Source organism: Urocampus carinirostris, chromosome 17, assembly GCF_059441175.1.
Source record: "Urocampus carinirostris isolate Australia breed hairy pipefish chromosome 17, RoL_Ucar_1.0, whole genome shotgun sequence".
Classification (NCBI taxonomy): domain Eukaryota; kingdom Metazoa; phylum Chordata; class Actinopteri; order Syngnathiformes; family Syngnathidae; genus Urocampus; species Urocampus carinirostris.
In genome coordinates, this window is record NC_142365.1 from 21,446,407 (window position 1) to 21,465,927 (window position 19,521).

The 19,521-nt window shown below is 39.5% G+C and overlaps 1 protein-coding gene across 2 annotated transcripts in view; it reads left to right on the forward strand.

The window, feature by feature from the left end:
- gabra3 (gamma-aminobutyric acid type A receptor subunit alpha3) overlaps window positions 1–19,521 on the forward strand; it is a 160,193-nt gene that overhangs the window by 94,175 nt on the left and 46,497 nt on the right. The gene's annotated exons all lie outside the window — the stretch shown is intronic.

Sequence of the window (19,521 nt, forward strand, 5' to 3'; positions counted from 1 at the left end):
CCGCACAGTAAGTCCGGTAGCTGTATTTGAACCCACACAGGAGGTTCCCAAGATCTTAGAACTGTGCCGCACACGCACTAACCACTGCGCCGCCGTGCTGCCCACATAATTAATCTTTTACGCTCAAAATTAGCATTGTCTTTAAAGCCAATAACTAGTTGGGCACTCAAAAAAGCTGCGGTCAATCATGGACAATTCATCACATCCATTACACAGCATTATCTCCAGACAGAAGAGCAGCTTCAGCGACAGACTGCTGCCACTGCCTTGTACCGCGGACAGACTGAAGAGATCTTTTCTTCCTCATGCCATGAGGCTCTTTAACTCCACCCGGCGGAGTAAAGGCCCACAATAAACCACACCTCTACATTGCATATTACCGTACTTTTATTGCAGTGTGTATTTTATGTAGCACTATTTAAATACTCTATACAACACGCTACAGTGGTTATTAGCACGTCACATTGGGTATTTGTATATTGTATTCCTTTTGCTTTATTATTGTATTGTTCTCAGCGAAGGGATGCTGCTGGAAATGTGAATTTCCCTGCGGGGATGAATAAAGTATCTATCTATCTATCTATCTATCTATCTATCTATCTATCTATCTATCTATCTATCTATCTATCTATCTATCTATCTATCTATCTATCTATCTATCTATCTATCTATCTATCTATCTATCTATCTATCTATCTATCTCTATATCTCTCTCTCTCTCTCTCTCTCTCTCTCTCTCTCTCTCTCTATCTATCTATCTATCTATCTATCTATCTCTATCTCTCTCTCTCTCTCTCTCTCTCTCTCTCTCTATCTATCTATCTATCTATCTATCTATCTATCTATCTATCTATCTATCTATCTACCTATCTATCTATCTAGTGCTGTCATTGAAGCTAAAAACAAGTATCGTCTTTGATGTAGACAAGCAGTGTTTTGTTCTACAATAAAACTAGAGCCTCTGTGTTGAACGCCAAAACCTAGCGTTGTTTTAATCCAAGCTACAGGTTAGTGTTGTCTTCTACATACTTAATCTATTACGCTCAAAATTAGCATTCTCTTTAAAGCAAAGAACTAGTGCTGTCATTGAAGCTAAAAACAAGAATCATCTTTGATGTAGACAAGCAGTGTTTTGTTCTACACTTTAATATATATGTGCCACACAGAAGATATGGACATAGTATTTTCCTTTTCCTATATTCATATTTAATTTAGTTTTCACTGTATCCTAGTTTAACCAGCTCAGTAGCCTAGATGGTAAGGCGCCCGCTTTGAGACTGGGAGGTCGTTGGTTCGCGCCCCGGCCGAGTCATTCCTAAGACTTAAAAAGTGGTCGGCGGCGCCCTCTGTTGGCTGCGGCTGCATCGGCTCGCTACAACGGGTCAGGTGCAATCGACATTTCGTTCTGTGTACATTGTTACACAGAATGACAATACAAGGAAATTATTATTATTATTAAACTTTTACTATCAACATTGTAAACCTGGGTTGCAAAGGAAATGTAATTCGCATTCTTATGTAAATAAAAATAAAGGCAATTTTAATTTTTTAATATTTTACACATTTAAAACAAGCATCGTATTTAAAGCAAAAGCTAGTGTCGTCTTTGAAGCTAAAGGCAAGTGTTGTCTCTTAAAAACTAGTGCCAGTGTCTTTTACACCCAAAACTACACACAGTGTTTTCTACTTTGTTCTTAATAGTTTACGCTCAAAACACTAGTGTCGTCTTTGATGTAGACAATTAATTTTTGGTTCTACAATAAAACTAGCGCTATTGTCTTCTCCACCAAAAATAAGTGTTGTCTTCTATGCTAAAATCTTGCAGCATTGTCTGCACCAGAGGTCGGACACCTATGGCTAATGAGCCATATACGGCTCTTTTCGTGAGTATGTATGGCTTGGAGACAAAATTGATTTCATGCAAATTTCCTCTGTTGTTCCAAATTTGCGTGAACGAATCAAACCAACACTGAGAATAGGGATTCTACTCTTACTCTATATAGGGCACATTTTAACTACAGTTTACAGCCAAGGTGTCACACCCAAAAACTCGTTTTGGCTGTACAGTACTAAGAAATCCTTTAAGCTGATTAAATCATCCATGTTCATTGTTGAGACATCTTTGGATGAAAATCCACAGAATAAACTAAATACGCCAAAACGCCTGCAGAGCACCCAAAACAATTTGCGTGAGCGGTAGGGATGGGTGAAGCTATGCAAAGACCACATGCACTCTCTCCTGTCTCTCGCCCTGCGCCGTCTGCGCTGAAGGATAATACGTCCGAAACCTTGTTTGCAGAATTTTGTGACATTTTTACCAACAAACTTTGCAGGAACCCTTTAAACCATTATTTCAAACTGAGTCTCAACAGTCTGACATAGCTGCGGGAGGGAGACAAATTTTAAGTGGTGTATTCATTTGGGGCACAGGCCTTGGCATTATTGTTAATTCATAGATTTTATCAAAACATCATATGTCACACAATCATGTAAAATATTCTGAAGAATAAGCTTTTGTCTGAAGAGTGGGTTTTGCAGTTTTCTTGAATTTTGTCTGAAAATATATGGTGTGGCTCTTTGCCCCCCAATAAATCTAAATAGTTTGCTTCTATGGCTCTTTGAGTCAAAAAGGTTCCCGACCCCATGTTTATATGAAGTTGCGTTTTATTTTTCCACGTTGAAATGAAGTGCTGTCTTCCACCAATTTCATATTTTGCGCACTAAACAGGCATCATCTTAGAAACCAAAAAAGTAGCATCATCTTTGAAGCTAGAAGAAAGTGTTGTCTTGGATGTAGACAACCAGTGTTTTGTTCTACAATAAAACTAGCGCCATTGTCTTCTACACCAAAAATTGCTGTTTTCTTCTACGCTGAAATCTTGCAGCATCGTCTACACCAAACATCAGCGTTATCTTATTCCATGTTGAAAGTTAGTGCTGTTGTCCACAAACTTCAAATTTTTTTGTTTGAAAACAGCATTGTCTTCGAAGCCAAAATCTAGCGTCAGCTTTGAAGCAAGTGTTATCTTTCATTTAGACATCCAGTGTTTTCTTGTACGCAAAAAAACAAGTACTGTTGTCTTCTACACACAAAAACATGTCCTTTATGCTAAAATCTTTTATACCCAAAACTAATGTTGTCTTAGTCCATGTTGTCTTTTAAGTCAAGTCAAGTCAGGTCATGTTTATTTGCATAGCCCTGAATCACAAGAGTCTCAAAGGGCTGCACACAGCACTGAATATTGCAAACTACAGAATATTATGACACCATCCCCTGATCCAAAACCTACATGAGGGCAAGGAAAAACTCAAAAACCTCAACATGAGGAAAATGAAGAGACCTTGAGAAGGGACTGCCCATGTGGTAATCCCCCTTCCAGGGTGATGATGCTGCAATGGATTTTGCAATACCAAACATTACACAGATATCATCAACAGGAATTATAGGTCATTCATAAGCTATAGACTAGAACTGTGTTTTAAGCCTAGATTTAAACAGTTTCACTGAGGTTGCAGATCAAATCTAAGGGGGCAGAGCATTCCACAACATTGGGGCCCGAATGGAGAATGCTCCCGAACCTACGGTTCTCTCCTTGGCTCTTGGGATAACTAGTAGATCAGCATTTTCAGAGTCAAACAGAATTAAACAGTACTTAATATTTCTTCCATGTACTTAGTCCTCTATGTTTCTGTGGAGCAGTGGTTAGCACATACGCCTAACACGCGAAAGGTCCCTTGTTAAAGACCAGGTGGAAACATTCAAACAAGCATCATCTATAAACCTAAAAACAAGTATTGCCTTTGATCTACACAACTAGTGTTTTCACTCCCAAATAAAGTGCTTCTTCTTCTACACCAAAATTAGCGTAGTGTTTTCTACGCCAAAAACTAGCCCCGATTTATTCCACGTTGAAAGCTAATGTTGTCTTCTAAACTGCGAAATCAATTATTTTCCGCCTAAATCTAGCGTCATCTACTACACTAAAAACAACAAGGGAGTCTGGAAAACATGGTCGATGTTGTCCAAATTCGTGGTTTTTTTTACATTTAGGTCATTTATCCTGTATATAGGAAGTATATTGTACAGAAAAGGTATTATAGATGCATCCAAGCTATCTGGGTGACAGCAAAGGGTCACAAGCTTCTTATCACAATAGAGTAATTCATCTTTTTCAGCAGATAAAACCTTTGAGGTTTTCGAGTCTCACTTTTGGCCACAATCTTCTATTGTATTCATATGCCCCACTTGGAAACATTATAAATCAACAGCACTGTGTTACAGCAGTTGCTATGCGGGGTCATTAGAGGACTCACCGTGCCGGTCAGATTTGCTCTGTAGCGTTTTTACTTCATCTCCATTTGCCTATATTTAGGCAATGTTTTAAAAAAAACTTCAGTACAAGGTAATAAATATGAGCTCAATGTCTTCCTTTACTTACAGTGATGCCCATGATAGGAGACATATTTTCTTTTTAGCATATCAAAACAGTCTCTTAGGTGTATTAATAGCATCTATTATTTGATAAAAATCAATAATTACAGTGCCCTTCATGCTATTTTTGTTTCTTGTTTTTCTTTCCTAACAAAGGCAAACGAGTAACTCTATCTAAAGTCGGGCCGATATTAAGAGGCTTGTTGCTAAGGCGACTACTAGCGAGGTCACCAACACGGAACCCCTAAAGAACACCTGAATAGCTTCAGAACATGGCTTACTAGTGATGCGTCATTGATAATTCGTAGAAAATTTTAAAATGTGAATAGGAATGATTTAAAAAAGATTGCCAGTTTATTAAAGGGACACTGTATATGGCTCGAGGCGACAAAAAAATCTGAAGAGCCGAAAGAGTCGTCTCTTTTGAGTCAGTCGAACCAAAAGAACTAGCAAAAAAAAAGGTTTTAGGATTTAGATCAGGGGATGGTGCAATAATAGCCTTTAGTCTGTACAGCCCTTTGAGACTCCTTGTGATTAAGGGCTATACAAAGAACTATGACTTAACTAGTAGTAACATGATTCACGGTTTACAGATCCCTTAACTGCCTTGGTCATCTGAGGATGCAACTCTGGACAGCTTTCTCCACTGCTGACAAATCCTGGCCTGAGTTTGGGTCGTTGCCAAGTGGGCACTAGTCCATTCCTTGATGTCTTCCTCTTCCTCTGTCCCCTTGGACCGTACCCTCGAGAATGATTTTGGCCAGTCGTGATGATTTTGTGACAAGACCATACCAGTGAATTTTCCTTCTGCGCACAGTTGACAAGAGTTTTTTGTATAGTCGATTGTGTCGTCTGATGGTGTTGCACTCTGTTTCGTTTGTCATACAGCTATTTAGTTGATGCCTAGAGGTTTCCTCTAGCTTTAGGCCCTGATTTTTCTTTCTTGCTTTTCTGGGAGGGTCCATGTCTCACAATAGAAGAAGGTGGAAGTGACCAGCGCTTGCATGATTCTGATCTTTGATTTTAATGCTAGGTTCTTGTCTTTCCAGATGGGTTTAAGTCTGGCAAGTATGGTTGTGGTTTATTTAATCCTGGCTGTGATTTCTAGCCAGGGGTTCTGACCCATCTTCTGATATAACTGTTCCAAGATAATTAATTTTGGTGACAGGTTTGAGTTCTTGATGGTTGATGGTGATGTTTGTGGCGTTATCTTGGGGTTTGTTTATCATTACTTTTGTTTTTTTTTTCCATCTCATACTGCGTTAATGCTTTGTCCATTTGATTGACCAGATGCCTGAGTTAATTGTTGTTCTTCTGCCAGTCCTGCAATATCATCGGCAAAACAGAGGTTAGTGACGTTATGTCCCCCAATGCTGACTGTACCCTTATGATGACCCAGGTCTTCGATCATGATCCTTTCCAAGAAAATGTTGAATAAAGGTGGAGAGAGAATGCTGCCTTGTCTCACGCTTCCCTGGAAACCTTACTTCAATGGTACCGTATGGTGGCATACAGCTGTTCAATGGACTGAACTGGTTTCTGGCCAATGTACTTCCGCATGGTGTACCACAAGGCAGCTTGCCATACTCTGTCAAATGCATTCTTGAAATCCACAAAGACGTGATGGATGTTTCTCCGGTGTTGTTGAAACTTCTCACAGGATGCGGAGATTAAAAACCTTTTCTGTGGGGCTCCTTCCCTGAATAATCTGATGAGAGTTGTTATTTGACGTGATTTATTTCAGAAATGAATACAAGATCACTAATCAGTAACAAAACAGAAGCTCTCAGTTTCAAATAGCTCTGTGACCCCTGTATGAGTGTTACAGTGAGAACATAAAAAGGGCGGCCAAGTCTCCGTAATAGAGTTTTAGAGTCCTGATTTTAGTAACAAACGCTATAAAGTAGTTGAAAGTGGTTCTTGTTTCAAGCATCTGCTGTATTAATGAGCGGCGAAGGTTTTTACATGAGTTCAAATACAATGAAAACTCAAAACTGTGCAGGCTTCTGCTTGATGGTGTGAATCACCGCTCTCAAATGTCACTCAGAGGTTCCATTTCAAAAATAACAATATCCCAGTTTCATGGCAACACATTCCGCCGGTTGTATTTATTTATTTATTTTTTGTGGCAGCGTCAGTGTATCAAAAAAAAAGCATGAAATGGCCCTAAAAACAATTGCTACGGTCGCGAACATTTTCCTGGATAAGCGAAAATGTCAACTCGTTCATAACGCTACATTCAAGGACTCGTCATCCAGCGGTTCTACAAAATGGAACAACAATCCAATCATATAACTTTCCTTCCCTCCGGCGACACAGCATCAAGCAATTGCAGGGAATCAGTGAAAATGAGTCTTTTCCCCGAGACAGAACCCTATATCCCCTTGATTCTTTTTAGAGGTACTGTAGATCCACTAATTACTCATCTGTGACCTTAAATGTTCTAGAAAGGTTTTACTTCTCACCCGGAGCCTTGGCTGAAACCCCGATAGGCTAAATGTCACTTCCAAAACAATCCAATCATATTGATGGCGATGAAAATGGAATTGTCGGCAAATAACAAGCCGTGTCGTAGAGAGACGGAGCCTTGGGCTCATCGTCTACCAGCGCGTCAAATCCCTGCACTGTTCCTCTGTAATGTAGGTTACAATCTTGACACTGATCTACCTTAAGTAGGGAGGAAGGGGGATGCCGTTTCGTCTTTAGAGTCATTCTACGTACTTCCTTTGTTTACGTTTCCCTGAAACGTCAAACATCTCAAATGCAGGCATGCGCGCTATAATCCTCCGTAGAAGACATATCCTGCAAAAATAGATCAGTGTATAACAGATATGTCAAACAAATGGTCTGCGGGCCAAATCCGGGCCGTTGGATGATTTAATCCAGCCTTCTGAGTGTGTAATAAACACGTACCGTAAATTCCGGACTATAGAGCGCACCTGATTATGAGCCGCACCCACCACATTTCAGAAGCAAAACCGATTTTGTACATACACAAGCCGCACCTGTATATTAGCCCCATGCGCCCACATTGAAAAAATGCAACACAAAATTAACCCATACCCGACACAGTCCAAAAATCACAGCCGGCAAGTGAATGGAAAATTATACCGGTACTTAAGGTTTGATGCAGAGCTGCAGAGTCCGGGTGCCCATTGAAAGTAATCCAAGGAAAAAAGTGTATATTTCCAAAGGTAAGGGTGGGAAAAATATATATCCACTATTGTCGGCCGCGTCCACAAACACGTCTATCCTTTACTCCACTTCCCGTCAGCCCGTGTTTGCCCCGCCCCTTCTTTCTCATTTGCACGGGCAAAACATCAGAATAAGTTTCTAAAATAAATACATTACAAAAATGTACAGTTGCAAATACATATTATACATGGTTACACATATTTACAAAGAAAGACAGTACATCGAGAAAGTTTTCAAAGCTTTGATAATAATATTATAACTTTCATCCCAAAGCGTGCCTGTGAAGGGTAGCAAAACGCTACTAGCAACACGCTCGCAACTCAGTACACAGCTCTGTTAAGAAAATGTACCGTACTTCTAGTAAGCACGGTAAACCATCCTCATCTTCCTCTTTATAACTGATGTGTATCAAAGTCGTCTTCCTTCAGTATGAGAAAAAGACTTTGCCATATAGACGTCATCCCACGCTCCCTTATTCGAAAACACGCTATTGTCACGCTCGCAAAGTAAAGTTTACGTGCGGTAGCTCTGATTCCTTCTATATCGGATTGCTCGATTGCGTTTAGCTTGAAAGTTGCGTCGTGTGCCTTTCTTTTTGCAATTTGCATGATGAGAATATGTCTACGATAATTTAATTTGTGCACAAGTTAAGAAGTTGCAATTTTACCTTTTGTACTCGAGCGCCGCTGGCAGCCGTTAGAAAAATTACATAAATTGGCCGCATCACTGAATAAGCCGCAGGGTTGAAAGTTTGGGAAAAAAGTATCGGCTTATAGTCCGGAATTTACGGTATATAATAAACACAAACCAAATGCTTCTTCCAAAATGTGAAGGGCAGTAAAGGTGTAAAAGTGCTGATGTCCTTTCTGCTTTCATGTTAAAGACAATATTGTGCAGTATGTTCTTAGTTTCGGTAGGCCCAGCCTAGTAGTTTTAACTAATCCATCCATCCATTATCTGCATCGCTTCTCCTCAGTAGAGTTGCGGGGGTGCTGGAGCCCATCACAGCTGTCTTCAGACAGTGGGCAGGGGACACCCTGAACCGGTTGTCACAAGGCACACAGAGACAGACAACTCACTCACTCATTCGCACCTAGGGACAATTTGGACCGAACAATTAACCTGACACGCATGTTTTTGGAATGTGGAAGGAAAGCGGAGTGCCCAGAGGAAACCCACGCAAGCACCGGGAGAACATACCAACTCCATACAGGAAGGTTTGATCCCATGACCTCAGAAATGTGCCATGGACGCGTTTACCACTCAGCTGCTGTGCTGCCCAGTTTAAACTAATATTATTGCCTTTTCATCGCTATAATTCATATTATGTATTCCTTTTGTATTTACTTTAAAGCAGTATAACAATTGAGGCGAGCATATTTGTCATTCATTGCTCTCACTTGAGTATGTTTGTGTTGAGTTGGTTCGGATGTAAAGTGTGATTTACTCAACTGTTAAAATAAACGACTTGTTAACGCATTCGATGCCAAACATGAAAATCATAGTTTTCCATTGTTTGTGAAAAAATGTGTGCATATAAATGATCCATTATCATCCATACGTATAATTTGTAGAGTAAACTACAAATGTATGTTGAATGAAAAAGCATAGTACTGAAAAACAAAACTAATTTTTGGGTTCTGACCAAGTCTGTATCGGGCCCCCAAGACAAACTGAGTTTGACATCCTAACCAGGCACACACATTCAGATACATTGACCAAAACTATACAAAATCCAAAGAGAAATAGCAGTAAAAGCCTCAAATCATAAGTCATTTAGAGCAAATGCACCCTGACTCCACTGTGTTCCCTGAATCATTAGCCTGTAACATGTTTAATACTGTTGTCATTAAAGAAATAGTGTGTTTTAATTTGTGTCCCCCTGTGGTAAGAAAACGGCATTCATGAATTAAAGAAAATTAATAATAAGTAAAAATACATGAACTATCATATAAATCTGCATATAATATTTTAAGGTTGAGGAATCTGCACTGTCTGCTTAACAATTTACGGCTACCGGTACCAAATACACAGTAGAGCAACATCTATTTGTCAAATAACGCACTGTCCATTTGAACAGAAGTTAAGTTCTTAAATTTAACTGAAAAGTTTATAGTTGAGGAGACACTCAAAATAAGAAGAAAGGACATGAATGAATTTTGAACTTGCAAGGAGAACAGGAGAGGACTGTACAAAGAAACCCTTAAAATGCCAAATTCTAAATATATTTTCAAAACCCTCCTCTGAGCCCGTTTTGAATTAAGTCTCCTAGGTTACAAAAATCAAATCCGCCCTTAATGCCCCAGTGTTGGTTATTTGACAACTAGGTTACACTGTTGTCTAATGAGAATGAAAACCAGTACCACAGCAAGCAACAAGATGACATACAAATATGGCGGTGACTTAAGTTCCGTAATGTAAAAGAACTACACATTATTGACCTATGATATTTTATAAAAAAACAACATTGGTATGATAGTTCATGTATTTATGTCCCGGTATTCAAATACATAGTGTTTCCATGGTGCAGTGTTAGCACATTCACCTTGCACGCAAAAGGTCTCAGGTTCCAGACCTGGTGGAAACATATATTGACCTTGAAAGCGATGGGTGTCATCAGGCTCCACTTGTCCAAGCCACACCAGAGGATTTAGGGTATTCACTTAAATACCATAATACCATTAAAGCATGTTACTGGGGAGGTGACCCTACAACCTTAGTGGTTAGAGTTTTGTACCTCTAGGAGGCGCTAAATATTACTCAATGTCCTTTTAAGAGTAAAAAAAAATCAAAGAACAGCAATGATGTAAACGCTGCTCAATAGAGAACAACAGTGAGGTATGATATATAATGCAATCTCCTCACAAGTGTCTTACCGGTAACCCAGTTGGCGTTAATTAGAACTAACTACACAAAACAAAGGCTTACGAACTTTGCGTCGTGGCAGACACAATATGCGTCACTAAAGAACAATTAAAAAAAAGGTTTGTGCTAGTTATGGGATATAATTGACTACATTTGTTTCTGCCCGGTACCCAAATCTTGAGTGATCATCAATACCGATTCCACATATGCATACTCTTAGTTTATAACATATTCTTTATTTAAAAACTGGTGATATTCTTATAGAAATATGTTTTAATCACAACAATAGGACTTTAAAGAAGGAGTCGATACTGGTTTTGGTCTCTATCAAAGATACTGATACCTTAAAAAGGCTGATACACGGTATCTGCCTTTGCCTATCCTTAGAAATATTTGTCAGTATTATCCAATTCAGAGCAACAAATTTCAGTGTTTGTCCTTTAAATAGCACTTGTTCTTAGTTACGCTATACCATATGGTGACATCTGGTGGTCGAATAATACACACTGTTCCTTTAAGTGGACATTAAATTACATTAAATAGTTGGATACAGTCATAAACCCAAGACCTGGGCTTTTTTAATCGTCCGTGTTATATCCAGGGTTGGGTAGGGCTACTTTAACTTGATTACTTTCAAATACTTTTGGATTACTCCAATACCAAATATGCTAATAAAAGACAAAATAAACTAAATATGAATAAATTACTAAATTTTGTGCAGGCTTGGGGTGTAACGGAATACATGGAACGGCAAAAATGATGTTGGCAAGCTGCTTGGATTTATTTTAATTTTGTTTCTGTCGCATTTTATGTTAGTTTTGCCGGAGATCAAAGAGATCAAAGCCAGGAGAGAAAGCTTACCACGTGTTGTGAGTCAGAATTGTATTCATATTTAGTTTCTTTTGTCTTTTATTAGCATATTTTATTATTGGAGTAATCCAAAAGTAATTGAAAGTAGTCATGTTAAAGTAACCCTACCCAACCCTGGTTATATCTACTCTGTATCACATCTTAATTCGGTGCATATTTACCCTAATTTAGGGTATTCACTTAAATACCATAATACCATTAAAGCATGTTACTGGGGAGGTCATAAAAGAGCAATAAAACCAAACGAATGGCTGTTTTTTACGGTTGTGAACAAAAACAAATTTGAAGTGACGCAGTAATAGACTTTGTCCTTCATTTGTTTATTGCATTGTGATTATATTCGCACAACAAAAGACGCCGTGGGCTGAACTCTGCGGCGTGCTAAATGTGTTTACGCCTCAGAGCGGGAATATACAATCCGACGATAATTATAGTTGGGAGTACTTTAACAGTTAGTTGCCACTCTCACACCGAGAAAAGTAATTTCACAAAAAAACACAAATACTGTATTTTCTGGATTAAAATGTTCACCGTATTAAAAAATATATATTTAGTACTATTTTTCATAAATACAGAGTTTGTACGGGTGCTTGAGAATCCTTGAAAAGTGTTTGGATTTTGGGTGATGTGATGATAAATGCTTGCAATCATTCTCAACAAGTCTGCTTAAAAATGACGCAGACGTTGATCTCTGGTGGCTTCGCTTTGCCATTGCATTTCTTCTTCCCCTGTGATTAACGGCAGCTTTTATTTGTTTGTATGGCATTGTCCTATGAAGCATCTTCGCTCCCTATGGGTCGTGCACAAGAGGACAGGTGAATGCTACACCTAAACAGGGCACCATGTAATGTGTATTTGCGCAGGGATTATGTATCAAATATTAAAATATTAATATTCTTCTTTCTTTCTTTTTTCTTTCATTTCTTTTTTCTTTTTTCTTTCTTTCTTACTTTATTTTTCTCTCTCTTTTTATCCTCCCCTCTTTTATCTCCCCTCTTTTTTATTTTGTTTATTTTTTTTCAGCTTTTTATCTTCCTCTTTTTCTCCCTCTCTTTTTACCCTCTTCTCATTTCTTTCTCTACTTTGTTCCCTCTTACTTTTTCTCTTTGTATATCTCTTCTCTCTCTGCTTTTATCTTTATTTCTCTCTCTCCCCCTTCTGATTCTCTCAATCTCTCTCTCTCTTTCTTTGTTTTTCTCTCTCTTACTCTTTATTTTCTTTCTCTTTCTTTCTGTCTTATTTCTCTCTTTTTTCTTTCTACTTAACCTGGTAATAACATAGTAACAACATAGTAATAACATAGGCTGCTATTTCATAATTGCATATGAAACTAGTGCCCTTTGCACTAATAAGTTGCAAAATGTAGCTCTCTGCTTGAAAAGGGTTGGAGACCCCTTGTTTAGATCCACTGATATATTCGCAATTTACTCAAGATATGAAAATCATATATCTTGCTAAATGCAGATGAAAGATTAAAATTCACATTTGCAAATCACAAATATATTTATAGATCTGCAAAATACATGATTCACACCGAGTTTCATCTCTTATGGTACCGGAGAAATTGCACATTTTGCTTTGGAAACCTTATAAAGTTGAATTTGGCTGTGAAAGTAGTGTATAAACCTCTGGTATTTATTTTTTAGATGTACCTTTTAGTTCGTAAAATACGGTAATAAAAAGGCATGTTAGGACAATTATTCACGGCAGAGGATAAAAAAATGACCGTTAATTACTTTCCGGTCCATCAATCAAATCTTCAACTAATTATTACAATGCTCGGTGAAGCTGAAAAGAAGGGTGAAAATGGATGCCTTGCCTGCAGGAAGTGCTGCGTGTCATCGCCTCATGCAGGCAAATGTCATCTCCGGCCTGCTGCGTATTGTCTAAAGCAAGACGCCTTCACATGATTGACTAACATTGTTAGGGACAAAACATCTAGGGACAACAGATACCTTCCGGCCGGTAAATCAAAACTGTCTCACGTGTTAGCTTACACCGATAACTAAAATGGCTGTGCGCTATTAGAGCATCTCCCGCAAAGTCATTTATGATGTCTTGTCCCTTATTTCTTGTAAAAGATTTTGTTCCTCGCCTAACTTGTTTTATCCTGGAAGAGTAGAATGTCTTTCTGGGAGAGCTGCTGAGTCAACAAAACCAAAAATGCCAAGTCAACGTTTTTAGGAAGTTTTCACATCTGGGGTAACCTACCTGACTCTCTGTAAAAGATGGTGTTGATATTCAATGTTGTTTGGGCTTGAGAGAATGGAATGTCTCAGCCTTTTCGGTATTTTTCACATCTAGTGTCACCTACCCAGCTGCCTTTAAAAGATGATGTTGATATTCAATGTCGTCCTGGCCCGGGGGAGTGAAATGTTTTTCTGGGGTGAAAATGCTGAGTCATCAAAACTAAACGTGCCGAGTCATATTTTTACCACTGATGGTCTACTGCAGGGGTGTCAAACTCAATTCCTCAATGGGACAAAACTCAAACTACATCTTTGGTCGCGGGCCGAACAGGATAAATATTTGATAAATACACTAAAACTTGTTTTAAATATGAATCGAAAACAGACAGGAATATTATTCCTGAATAAACAAACTTAGAATTCTTTGCTCTCTGTATAAAATATCTCCTGTAAAACCTAAATTAAATCAAAAAGATGTGGCCTGCGGGCTGTATATTCTACACCAATGGTAGTGGTAATGTGTTGGCTCTCTCACCGCCAGTACTTGGGTTTGATTCCCATTGCATACTATGTTTTGCATTTAGGTCAGTGATGCTTATCAATTTCACCAGTAAGCACACAATTCGCATTTCTAATCTTATCGTTTATATTTTGCAATACAGTGGGACCTCGCTACTTCGCGGTTCCACGTTCGCGGGTTCAGAGCTTCGCAGGTCTAAAAAATAATAATAATTAAATAAAATAATTAAAAAAGAAAAACTTTTTTTTAAGCATTTTTGAAGGGGCTACTTCGCAGATTTTCACTTTTCGTCGGTGGTTTTGGTCCCCATTAACCGCGATAACCGAGGGATTACTGTATATAAGGCACATCGGGTTATAAAGCGCATTTTATACCTGGAAAATACGTTACATTTTAAAGTTATGTCAGGCCCTCTAAGGACAGCCATTACACTGATGTGGCCCTGTCATGATTACTGATGTGGCTCACCTGTGCCCGCTCATTTGGCGCCAACCACCAGGGGTTCTGATTGGCTCCCTGTCCCTACTAAAACCCAGTCCTGTCAGTCCCCTGTTGTGAGTCTGTCTGCGAACCTCAGTATATACTAGGCAAGCCTTTTTCAACCCTAACTCCCACCTGTCCCGTTTTTGCTCCCATCTGTCTCCGGCTTCAACCCGTTTTGATCATGACCACGTCTGCTCTCCCGTCCCGGCTTACAACCTCTTTATGTCCCCGAATGCGTCTACTCTTCCGTTCTGGCCTATGACTCGTTTCCGACCCGACCACGCCTTGCTCTCCCAGTCCCGGCTACCGACCTGTTTTTCCATCCCTGACACCGCTATTGCTCGCTACGGAAGATCCACTTCCGTGTTCGGATCACAATCCAAGTAAAAGAGCGACTTGCTTCCCGCGTCTTGCGAACACCGGATCGTGGGTGCAGCCCTTCCTCTTTCCTTCAATAAAACTTGTGAGAAACATAACACAACTGGGTCCTGTTTCCGTTCTGGTCCTGGCAGGCCCTTTGTGAAAATTACTTTGACACTCCTGCTTTAAAGGATCACCGAAATGTAGGATTCCGATTTCATCGGTAGCCGGACATAAAAAGACTAGTTCGAAAAAGTAAGTCGTTGGGATATAAAAAACATGGCTGGCACTTCTGCACACGCGCAAAGCCCATGCGCATTTTCATTCGGGCAAACTGCCAAAAACAATAAACCTCACACGCCGTAACTGACACCGCGCAAACTACGAGACACGAAAGAAGGTGAATACTGTCAAATGAATCTCCTGCTTTTATTGGTGATTTCCTTCCAAAACAAGCAGGCCCATAAAAAGACGTTGCCTGACTGATGTAAAGAAATTGCCTCCGGTGCCTGTTTATGTCCTGTTCCGTACTTAATGAGAACGTGAAGCTTATAAAGAGAAAAACCGGGATGGAAAACATTTGATAAACACAACCAGTTCCTCCGTTTTAAGCATTTTAAAAACCTAACAATCTACTCTACTAACAAGAGTCAGATTAGCCCTCAGGACTCCGATGTTTTTCTTCTTCAGAGAGAACGGCTCCAAATCGGTGCTGTCTTTGATGGAACACGCGCTATTATGTAGAAATATGTATAAATGCAAGACTGGAAAACTCCCTTTGACAGACAGCCGAAAGGAATCGCGTTTTATTTGCCTGTCCGGGTGAATTGAATCATCTTTGAATTGAGAAGATGGCTTGGTGGAGGGGAACTGGCAGATTATCAACTTCCGTGTGCTCTGAAAAGGGACAAAAAAGCGAAAAAGGGAAGTTACGGGACGAGGGCGGGGGTGTGTTGACTTTTGGGAAAATGTTACGTGAGATTTTAAAATGTATTTGTATTAAAATACATTGTAGACTATGTGAAATGATCAAAAAACATATAGAATACAGGGAAGATGTACAAAGTGACAGGTTTGCTATCTCAGTCTCCTCCCTAAAACTGAACCCGACCCGCCCCAGCCTTTACTCCGCAGCACGTACACTCATTATAAACTCGGATTTTATCTCATTAATATCATTTTATTTATCTAATTAAGTCATTTCCTAATTTGTATAGGCCTTTATATTGACTTCTCGGAGAGCACACCGCGTCGGGTCATTGCATCTCTTTGGCCCAGGTTGGTTGATTTTGTTTGGATATTATTTGTTTTGTGATCAAGTTTTGTTTGTTACTTTGTTCCTTGTATCACTTTTTCCGGTTTGGTCTTTGTTTCTTTCTGCTTCCCATTCAATTGGGTCCGACTTCAAAACAGCTCACTTTTAAAAGTCATCTCATAGAGCCGTTTTGATCACTCACAGAATCAGTAAAAAAAATTTATATTGACCAATTTTCAAAAAAGAAAGTCTCAAAGGGAACCACCCATTGGTTGGTGGGGAGCCAGCTCCCTTCTTTCACTTCCAGGAGTTGAGTCAAGTCATGATTATTTGTGACGCCCTTAATCACAAGGAGTCTCAAAGGGCTGCACAGACCACAGATTATTGTTACACCATCCCCTGATCTAAAACCTACACGAGGACAAGGAAAAACTCAGAAACCTCAACATGAGGAAAATGAAGAATCCTTGAGAAGGGACCGCACATGAGGTTAATCCCCTGCCACAACAAATAATACACAGATATTGTCTACATGAAATATAGGTCATTCATGAGCTATAGAAGTGTGTTTTAAACCTAGAATGAAACTGTTCCACTGAGGCTGCAGATCGAATCTCACAGGGCAGAGCATATATTACCATTTTTTTTTATGTCTAATTACTATTTGAATGTGTTTTTGGTGACAGGAATATGTGTTTCATAGCTGATCACCTGTATGTTTTTGGGTGGACGGGATAGGACTAATTTGTTTTTAAATTGTTTAAATTATTTCACCTTGATAACTCGTTACTCAAGAAATTTGAGCTATGAGCATGATCCTGGAACAAATTCAGCTCGTAAGAAGTGGTACCGTAATTGTTTAACTATAAACTGCAATTTCAACCCTGCGGCTTATATAGAGTTGCAGCTAAAGTATGCATTTTTTGGAGCGGCAGCCAGGAAACTGAACAGCAGTGGAAGTTATCTTTTCAAAAACGCTATACTTCTCTTTCTGTATCATTGGCGTCAATGTCAGGTCCCTGAAAATTTCCTTTACCCCGACAACCATCAACGATAACGGCACAAAAAGACACATAATTTTTGCAATCTGGCACTACCGCAGTATGGTTGCCCTGGCACTCACAGTAGTAGTAGTACATATGTGCTTGTCTTAGTATAGTGAATATTAAACAGTCACATGATCGGAAAACACATGATATAAAAAACTTGAAGCAAAAACGAAAATGGCACAACGGAAACGAAGCAGCTAAAAACGGCGTCGGGTGTGCGGTGAAATGGTGCCTTTGGCGCTCCGTAGCCAAAGGCATCAACACCTAATTTCCCCGGTTTGTGCCAGCTGTATCAAAAACACCTGTCATTGGAGTCGTTGTCAGGTCGTTAGAGTCTCCTTTAATCCTCGAGGAAGGATGACAAGCGAATGCAATTTGGTCTGTCACCAAGGAAACTTTCAATGACCACAGCACAATAACTACATCTGTGTTGCAATCTGGCACTATACTCAACAGTATGGTTACAATAGAGCTGTTGTCTAGAAATACAGGGCTCACATTTTACGCAATGCAGTTCTGATTCGCGTTTTGTGCTCTGGTAGTCTCCATCCATGTTACGAAAATATGTGACATAAACAACTTGCAGTAGAGCTGAATCGATTGTTAGATAAGTTTGAAACCTAGCTATAAAGTATTCTGTCAAACCTTTAATGTGAGTTACCTTACTTACTGTGATTCATGATACTGATAAGTTTATCCTGTTTTTTTTAATATTGGACACCTGCAAAGGGCATTTCATAGGATGCCAGTTGGTTATTTAGACTATTGGTGCGCACTGAAGTTATTTGTTCTGACTACTATTGCGGACAGTTGTTTGTTGTTTTTACTATTACATCATTTCAGCCAATCATGTTACTATTCTTTGATTTTCACACCACTTAGAGTTGATGAATGAATGAATGGTCTTTATCGTTGTTATACAATTTTACAACAACGTTGAAAGGCTTTTCCTTTTAGTGAAAGAAGTGGAGAGTGGTTGGCTTGCTTCACACTATCATCGGGGATCCTCCGGTTGAGCCAGGTCTCTGTGATAATTAAAATTCAAATATCACACAGGGGTTTCCCAGAAGTCGTAGCTCCAGGTCATCTGTTTTATGAGTAATGGATATACAGTCCGGGAGATACAGGCTCAGAAGGTGTGGCTTGTGAGAGTTGTTACGCAACCGCAGTAGTCTGTCGGACCCGAACACAAGCATCGGGGATTACATGAATTGAGCCAGGTCTTCATGACGATTCAAATACAACTGATCTGCTTTCTTGACCGTTTAAGTCATTTGATGAAAAGAAAGCGTTCAGAGGGAGATCTTAGAACAGGTTTGTATCTCTTATCTGAGAGCGTTCTTCCCTGTCCTCCTTGCAAGTTATTCATTGATGTCTTCTCTCTTTATTTAGAGTGTCTACCAAAGATTAAACTAAACTATCACCCATTGACCACTAGGGAGCGCAATAATAATAAAAATAACATCCCGGCATCCTATGAAATCTCCTTTAAAGGTGTCCAATATTAAAAACAGAATAAATATATCAGTTAATCACTTCATAATCTCAACAGATTCTAAAATATACCTGGCAGTATAAAACAAAACTCAACTGTGGGGTTCAATCATGAGGACAAAATACAAATTGTGAACAAATGTGTTGTTGTATTGTTCGAGACAAAGCAGCATGTCGGAGCAGCGCAAGGGCTAGACGTATTACATCCACTTGGTTTGGAGGCCGTTATGATGTGTAGAGAGGCTTTAGAAATCCCCCTGCCGGGTCCACTGGCCTTGGAAATGATGAGCAGTTTTTGATTATCACCCACAGAGATTTCAGTTCCACGTCGGTGCCTACGAGAAGCCTTTGGATGTACCAGAAAGAGCAAATTATCGATTGACCCGAGTCGATACAGGCGCTCGACGAGGCTAATGAGGACCTCTGTTGCCAGGACACCAACTCCTTTAGAGGAATCATGGACTACATTGTTATGTGAATGGCTAGGACATATTCCAATTATGAAATAGTATATTGTTCCGCTGGAAAGTTAGGTCACTTCAATCTAACTTGTAAAAATTTGAATTGTACACAGACATTTCCGTGCACTGTGTATCCTTATTCACTTAGGGCCGGAAATCAAAGGTCCTACATCAGGGGTGTCCACACTTTTGGGAAAGCGGGACGGATATGGGAAGCGTGTAACGGGTGACTATTCAGTCTGGCATTCTTTGAACAGTCTTTTATAAATTCAGCCTCCGTGAAAGGTTTGCAGTTCTTGTCGATCAGCGTTGCGTCCTTTTAGCCCGTCTTTGTAGCATTTAGTCGCA